Consider the following 8,414-nt stretch of genomic DNA (forward strand, 5'->3'; position numbering starts at 1 on the left):
GAGAAAAACAATAGACAAGGGTTTGTTGTGAGCTAAGAAAAAGTCAGCATTAAGTAAACTATAAAATGGAATATTGGTGTAGAGTGTGAAATAAAAGAGAAGGGAGATGGTGATCTAAGGAATATGGTAGGTTGGAAGATGTGAGTCTTATCTATAAAGTATAGAATGGAAAAACCAATAGATATTTTTATATTGATATAGATTTGTGTGAGTTTGAGAGTGCATAGAGGGGTGGAAAAAATAAAATGAAAGAAAGAAGTTGAGAGGATGATAGTGCTAAAACAAAACAGAGAGATAGTGGATAGGGGGGAGTGTAGTATAGAGATTTAAAGAGAAAAATAAGGATCCATGTTGCAGATTTGAATAGGTTTACGAATTTAAAATTATGTTTTCTTACAATTTGTTGATAAAGATGAGGAATTTTATGTGATTTTGGAATAGCATTGGGGAATAAAACATTTTTTTTTCATATGCCAAAATAGAGTTATTAATATTATTTTGACATTAATTTGGATGTTAAAAAAAGAAGAACTTTGACTGGATTTCAAAACATGTGGAAGAATTAGATAAGCAATTGCACATTAATTTTTTTTATGAATCTAGATTTAAATAGATTGTTGTAGATTTAGGGAAAAGACATAGCCTAGATTTGGTTTTATTTTGGTTTGTGAAAAATAAAATAAATAGAGAATACTCTAGAGTTCCCTTTAAAAGTAAATTTGTTTTGTTTATTAAAATATTATATGTTTTATTTTTAATTTATTAGTTGCAAAATTTGATATCCCGATAAGGTTCATAAGGTCCTTTTGTATCAAGCTCTAGCAATCAGTCAGGTTTCATGTGTTCCTCCAAAATGAAGGCATGTATTAACATCTATTGAGAAACATCAAGATTTGCGTGAGACTTTAAGGAAAGGGTTTCATATCAAATTTATCATTTACAATTATAATAATTTTGATTTAGGTTTCCAACCTCCATCCTACTAGCAGTAAGCTCTCTTTCATCCAAAATTGTTGTAGTAGAGGTGGAAGCACCAACATAAGGTTCACCATAGGAAATCCCCTATATATCATAACACTTTTCCATCTTTTATTGTGTGTATCTATAGATACAAAAAATAAAAGTTAGAATTGTACAAAGTAGATGGTGGTAGACAATCTTAGACTTTGACTAGGTAAAAACGGTCCTAGTTTGGCACTTTTAGGCTGAGGTTTAGAGAGACATATATACAACATCCTAATTCATAATCTAAGACATTTTTCTTATGGAAAGAATCTCAAACTAAGTCACCTTTCTTATTAGTCTAACATATTCTACTTTGAATTTTTGTCATAGGTTCTTCTCAATCTTTTAATTCTAGATCTATACTTTTCTGTTGATGTCCTATTTTAATTCTTTTTTTTTAATGCTAAATGTTGTTAAGTTTACATCACTTAGATCTCGCATATTCATATCAAATCAGATCCAATCCACAAATAAATAAAAAAGGGAACAATTAGATAACATATTCATCTTTCCGTTAGGAGTGAAGTTCAACCTTATTAGTTGTTCCCCATTGAAATTACCAAAATTAGTCCTTAGTGTTCATCACTATGCTAAAATCCCATTACATACATTTTTGTAGTAAATTTTCATCTACAACAAAAATAAATGACCTCGTAATCGATCATCTAGGTCCAAGGATTCTCACTCATGTGTAGAACAATCTTTCCTAACAAGGACTTCGACTAATCAACATCCTCAAGTAAGCAATTATGTTAAACATTTTCAACATTCCTATTTATTTTACTTACATTGATTTTAACCATTGGTTATTATAATTTTATATTAGTTTTATAATTTATTTAGTTTTAAAATTAAGGTATAAAAGTAATAAACTGTGCAAGTATGAAAATAGGTGGAATATAGGTCCCTTTTAATAAACTTCCTATGTGATAGGTTGAACACCAATTTATTTAAATTTTTAAAATAGACATATATTCCAACAATGGAGCTATGTCAAATGACATGACAATAGAGTATTAGATAAATCAAATGTCTAAAATCTAGAAAGATATAATGGTAGATGGAAAGAATTACTAAAAGTTGAAAAGATAAAATAATACAAATGCTAAAAAATTGATGGAATTAAAGAAAAATTGAATGACAATTAGATTGGTTAATAGAGGGATAATACATAATAGACGAATGAGAATAATAATGAATTATAGATGGGAAGAAAATGAGAAACTAGATAGACAATAGATCAATTGAAAGAAGACAAGAAATTAAACACACAAGTGGAAAACAAGTTTGATTATTAATGCATAATATTTAAAATATGATTTATTTTGAGCTTCACATGACTTCTAGATTAATAAATTTATAATATTTCCTATAAATTTATGCTGTATAGCGTAATCAATAGCTATAACTATAATAAATTTTAAATTAAAAATTCTTTCTTATTGCAATTATGGAGAAACCTTAAATATGATCACAAATGTATCTTTGTGTACATAGATTGAATAATAAAAAATATATTTTTGTGTTTGTCACCTTGTACAAATAGCGTAATTAATAATATGATATCCAATATTATGTAATATCTTTAAAAGATGGCTAAAGTGATCACGTGGAAACACCTCAAATACAAATATGAATGAAAGAAATTTCTATTATTTTCTTGAAGGTGTTTTTTGTGCAATAGATTCTATATTGCTTCAAATGAGACATGCCAAATTATGTTGGATCATCATATAAATTCAATGCCCCTCCTCCCACACTCAAAAAACACAAAAGGGCTGTAAAAAAGAAGAAATAGGAGAGCAAATAAGATAATAGTGGCCCTCCAATTCTTGATGGTGATCATCAAGACATGGACAACCGAATGGAAACCACAATTGATGTTGAAAAGGGATCCCTGATGAATAGGGTAATGGGATCCTCGGCGGCAAGTGCATAAGATGTAGAAAAAGTTGTGAAGGAAGTGGTGGATGGACATAATAAATTTTTTAAATGGGTGGTGTTGGAGATTTCGGGGCTGAAATGTTGAATTATTGATTAGGTACCTGGACAAAGCACTATGAATACCCCTTCCTTGGATAACATGGATAAGTTGTTGGACCTTAGTAAGAAGCTAGCTATAAATCTAAAGGCCATGAAAATTGACCATGAAGAGAAAATCAAGAACCTAGAGAGGGCAATGGAAAATATTCATAAAAACCTGAGAGCAGTTATTGCAGTCAGCAAGATGACAATGATAAACAAAACAAAGGGACTTGGGAGATCAAATGAGGAATCTCATTTCCTTAGTGTCTCCCCCTTGGCTAATCATGACTCCCCCTCCATATTGGTCTGTGGTAAAGGAAGGAAGTAAAAGATGCTTAATCTAGAGAATGATACTGGTGCCATTCTAGGATCGTCAACACATAGTCGTAGCAAGGAAAAAGGTAATTTGGTGAATGCCAACATTATTGAGGACTTAACTAAGATAAATAGGAGTTTTATAGATAAAAAAAATTAAGTTTGTCCAAATGTTGAACAGCCTAATGTACATATTGGGTCAGTGGACCATATTTTGTATAATTTTTTTGCTTTTGGCCCACTGTGGCTTAGCATTTGGTTCATCCTCATGACTGGTTATTTTTGTTTGGGTTTTAGGTCCTTGTAAAACCTATTTTACTCTAGAAACAAAGTTAAGTAGTCATTGTTGAGTATAAAAGGCTAGTCTATAAATATAGTTGAGGTAATCAATATGAAGTGTATGTGGCCATTTCAATAATAATATTTTCACATCAAGGCCATGTTTATATAGGGAACTAACTATATACAATAGTACACCTTAGTATTGAATGAAGAGATATTAGATTCCCTGAATCCCTAGATTTACCTTAGATTCATTCCATGCAACTAACAACATCTTTTAGATCATTTTGTTTAATTTCTAACAACTCTTTCTTTTTGATGTTATAGGTGGATAAAACCATACACACTGAGAAAATTATCAAACATTAATTATTAAGTAGATAATATCTTGGGATGCATTGAATTGACATAAAAGAATCTACCATGAAATCAAAAACCTTATACAAATCAAGGTATCTAGTTTAATAAATAAGTATGCTCAAGATTGAATCATTCAATTCTACATCATTACTAAATATAAAGTTTAAGAAAAAAATATGAAGTAATAATTAGTGACATTATTAAATACAAAAGGATTTAGTTACAGACCTTGGTTATAATTAGAGCTCTAATTTAACAAAAAATCTATAATCAAATTTCCCCAAATGATGCTCAAATCAAAGAACAACAATAAAAAGAAAGAAAATGAAACGTGCATTTTTTTAAACTAATAATTGATTATCATCAATGTCTTCTACATGCCTAAATGTTTTGAAACCATGCCAATCAATTTAATGACAACTAAGATATATGATTTAATCATTTTGGCACAAGTTGTGAGTATACAAACAAACTTAGAATGTCAATTCCTTGGGTTCTATATAGGTTTGTATAACTATTAATCAATTATTTTCCATGCTACTTGCATGATTCTAAATTTATATTCATATCCACTAGTGCAATGGAAGAAAAGTATTCAATAAAATCCATTTGTCATTTGTGATTTGATGGATGTTCACAACTTTTTCAAAAGATACCATTTTTGTACCTGCTGGGAGTAAACCTAAACTAACCACTTGCAAATGATAACTACTCATGTTTGAAAAGTGGTATCTACTAATATAATTCTTTTCATTTGAATGAAACTCATTTTGCCATTATATTTTTAAAATAAAAAAACTCAAAAAAACACTCACCTAAAGCCTAAGAGGCTAGCGAAAAAATTAGAATTGTAAGAAGTAAGAGACATTAATAATCAAATGGAGGCTTGTATCTTTCTTGTGGCTCTTGAAAAATTTGGTGAACTACGTAGAATAATATAATTTGTGAGATGAATTCTATGCTTTTGATCTTTTGAACAAAGGAACATTTTAAGACTCTTCTTGGAGGCTGACATCTTACATTGACAAGATTCTTCACGATTCACAAAATGTTGAATGAATGTCCTTTGTTTATATTTGTATAGAATGAGATGCTATTATAGACTATTTGGTTTAATGGACCTTTGTTGTTAATTGTCTTTAGAAGGTTGCAAATTGACTGTCCCTACTCTTTATTCTTCACAATTTCTTAGCTCCTGCATGACAATTTTATTTGATTTTTCTAGTTAGCTTCTCATTTAGATTTTGTGTTTTATCGATTTCAAAAATTCTTTTGATTCTTAGAACTGGTAGGTTTAAAAAAAATCTTCTTGAACTCTAACTCAATATTATTATTCTCTATATAATATTTGATGATTCCTTAAATTTTTTAATCTTTTTACCAAAAAAAAATAATACTAAAAAAATGAATTAATTTTTTCACTTTCTCACACTAACAAATTGAGAATACGGTTAGAATATATCTGAACACAGAAGATTAAAATCTCCCTTCCATTCTTTAAAAAACAACGTATATGTAGAGTGGGAAAAAGGGTCTCCACCTGTGTTCCCTTGAGTATATGTATAAATGACTGGTGCAAGAGCATCTAGTTGAGCAAAACTCCCATTTTTGAGTATTTAATGCTTTAATGTTTGTAAAGTCTTGTGTTAGGTTAATTGTGTTGTTTTATTTTGTTTTGGGTCAGGTTTACTGGTTTTGATCTCATTTTGGGCTCAAGAGATCAAATTGTGCCTTTCAGGCCGTGAGTTGACAATTTTTGGCTAAATAGTGCAAAATTGCCAAAAAGGTCTTCTAATGATTTCTTGAGCATTGGAACATGTTTTTTGTATGTATTTAAACATTTCATAGGTGGTTAGAAGTATTGAAATAGTAAGGTTGTCAAAAATGCACTTTTGAGCAAAAAAAAAGTTGTCATGTGAGCAACAAAAGTTGTCATTTTTGCATTTTTCTTGGAAAAGGGAGTTATAAAAGCTTAAAGTCCATAAAAGGCTTGATAACTACTTGGTCTCACTATAAAAAGACCTTCCTTGGCCTTGGACAAGGTTGGATGATGTAAAGACTAAGTTTTGCTAATGAGAAAATAACAAAATTCTGGGTTTTACCTTGTTTTTTCTTTTTTTTGAGTGCAATCCATATTGTACCTGTACAAATCCATACTGTACCTTTTTTAAAGTGGAAATGTAGATGTTAACTATCCTTCCATGTAATTTTTTCATTGGATTTGCATTTGTAAGGTGGTTTAAACAAATTGTTTCAGTTTTGACTGTTTGCTGCCCTATCAAGGGTTTGGAGTTACAAAATGCATCAACTTGGTTGATCCAGGAATGGGAACCCTCCAATGGATTCTTCCAAGCTGTTATGCTTGTATATATTGTATAAATATTCCATTTTATTCCAGAGTTGTGCTTACAAGAAGGTTTTGAGTGAATACTAGACAAGTTAAGTGAATAATTTGTCTAGTAGATTGAAATAAGAAGCCAAAATGTTGTTCTCAATGTCTATTTGAGTCTAAAACGTGGTATAATGGTCTGCACCTTCCCTATGAAGGTTTTGAAACAAGTTGGAGCTCCAAGAGAGGCCATTTTACTTTAAAAAGTTTAAGGAAGTGTGTCAGGACAGCGAGTTCCCTGTTTTTGAAGAATTAAGTAATGTTGGTGTCAAAGTACTTTTAAAGCTTGTTATGCTTGGGATCTTGGCTCATTTGTTAATTTTAGATTGTTTAAGGATTGATGACACTAAAGTGCAGGTGGTTTTTAAAGTTCTAACCCTATGGTATGCAGCCCAAAATAGTGAAAATCAGAAGAAAAAAAACAAAAAAAAAACAGTGTTTTGATAGAGGTTCTTGTTCATTTTCAATTTGTTTGCCAACTGTTTGGCATAATTCTTGATTGTTAGTGGTAGGGAAGAGAGTGAAATGTTGTTTCAGAGGTGTGTGTTGAGAAAGGAGACAAGGTACAAGGCCATGGAGTGATTTTCCAAACTCTAAGTTACCAAAACCCCATAAAAACCCTGCTTTTGAGGCTACAAAATAGGACAGTCATAGATTGACCTCCTCAAGACCTCTCTTAGCACTAATTAATGACTTTGGCCAAAAGGGTACTAAAAAATATTCACCCTTTTTAGATATTCTAAGATGGGAGTGAGTAATGAGCAAAATAGTGTTTCAGGAAGGCTAAAAAGGGCTTATTCCTTGTAGCCCTGTTTTGAAGAAAATTAAGAATCCAATTGGAGTAAGTTTAGGTGACCATGTAAAACCTTTTGAAATCAGTCCAAAACAACCTTGGAAACCTTGTGAAGCCTTCAAAACTCCATTTTAAACATTTGGAGGTTTAGACCTAGCATGGTAGTTGAGTTGAACAAGTGTATGAACAAATGATGGGAAGAGCTCAAGGAGGAAGTTTTGGGTTTGAGAAAAGCTTGTGAACATTGAAAGTGGGTCTATAACTGAAAACCAAAACCTTTCCTCTCTCGTTTGAAGGAGTCTCTTAACAAGTAGCTTTAAATTGGTCCTCCTTTTGGGTTTCTCCCTATCAAATTGGTATCAGAGCAAGGAAGTAGATCCTTGCAGTGAGTTGTGAGTTGTGAGAGTTGAAGAAAGAAGTTCCTAACAACATGGAGAGTAGATATGATCCAAGACAAGCCATTTTCAGAACCAAGTGCAAATGCAAGGGTAAACTATGTAAGGTTGTAGTTGACAGTGGTTCTCTTGACAACGTAGTCTCCTTAGAAATGGTGGAAAAGTTGAATCTACCAAGGATACCTCATGAGTCACCTTACAGAGCATTTGGTTTGAGTGATGATCAGTGGGTTGATGTCTTAGAGAAGTGTGTTGTTCATTTCAATATTGAATCTTACTATGAGATGGTGGAATGTGATATTATGCCCTTGAGAGATTGCCATTTGATATTGGGAAGAGCATGGCAATATGGCAATTGCACTATGTATGATGCTTATAAGAATGTTTATCAATTTACTCAGGGTGGCATAAATTTTACCTTGAACTCTATGATGGAAGAAGATGATCGTACATGGCATATGACAAGAGGTCTAGGGTTGCTTGAGAGAGTAGATTTTCCTGAGCATAAGAATCACCAGGAGGAAGATGTTGAAGAATCAGATGGTGAAGCATTACACAATGGAGGTTTAGCAGTAGAAGTGACCCCCAATACCGTATAAGGTGAAGTTGAAGAGGTAGATAGTCCATTCAGTGACTTGGAGCAGCAAATGCATGCTGAAGTGAAGAATGAGCAGCGAAGAGTTGCAGAGGAACCTTATATAGCAAACGTTCTTGAGGATGAGAAAGGGGTAGAGACCAAATTGGTTGAGGCACATAGTCTTTATCCTGATGATGGAGTTGTTGAACAAATTGGACAAGCAGAAGCAATGGTACAAGGGTCACATGCACTTGAGAAGCCTATTGACAGGCA

This window comes from Cryptomeria japonica, chromosome 3 (assembly GCF_030272615.1).
Source record: "Cryptomeria japonica chromosome 3, Sugi_1.0, whole genome shotgun sequence".
In the NCBI taxonomy this organism is placed as follows: domain Eukaryota; kingdom Viridiplantae; phylum Streptophyta; class Pinopsida; order Cupressales; family Cupressaceae; genus Cryptomeria; species Cryptomeria japonica.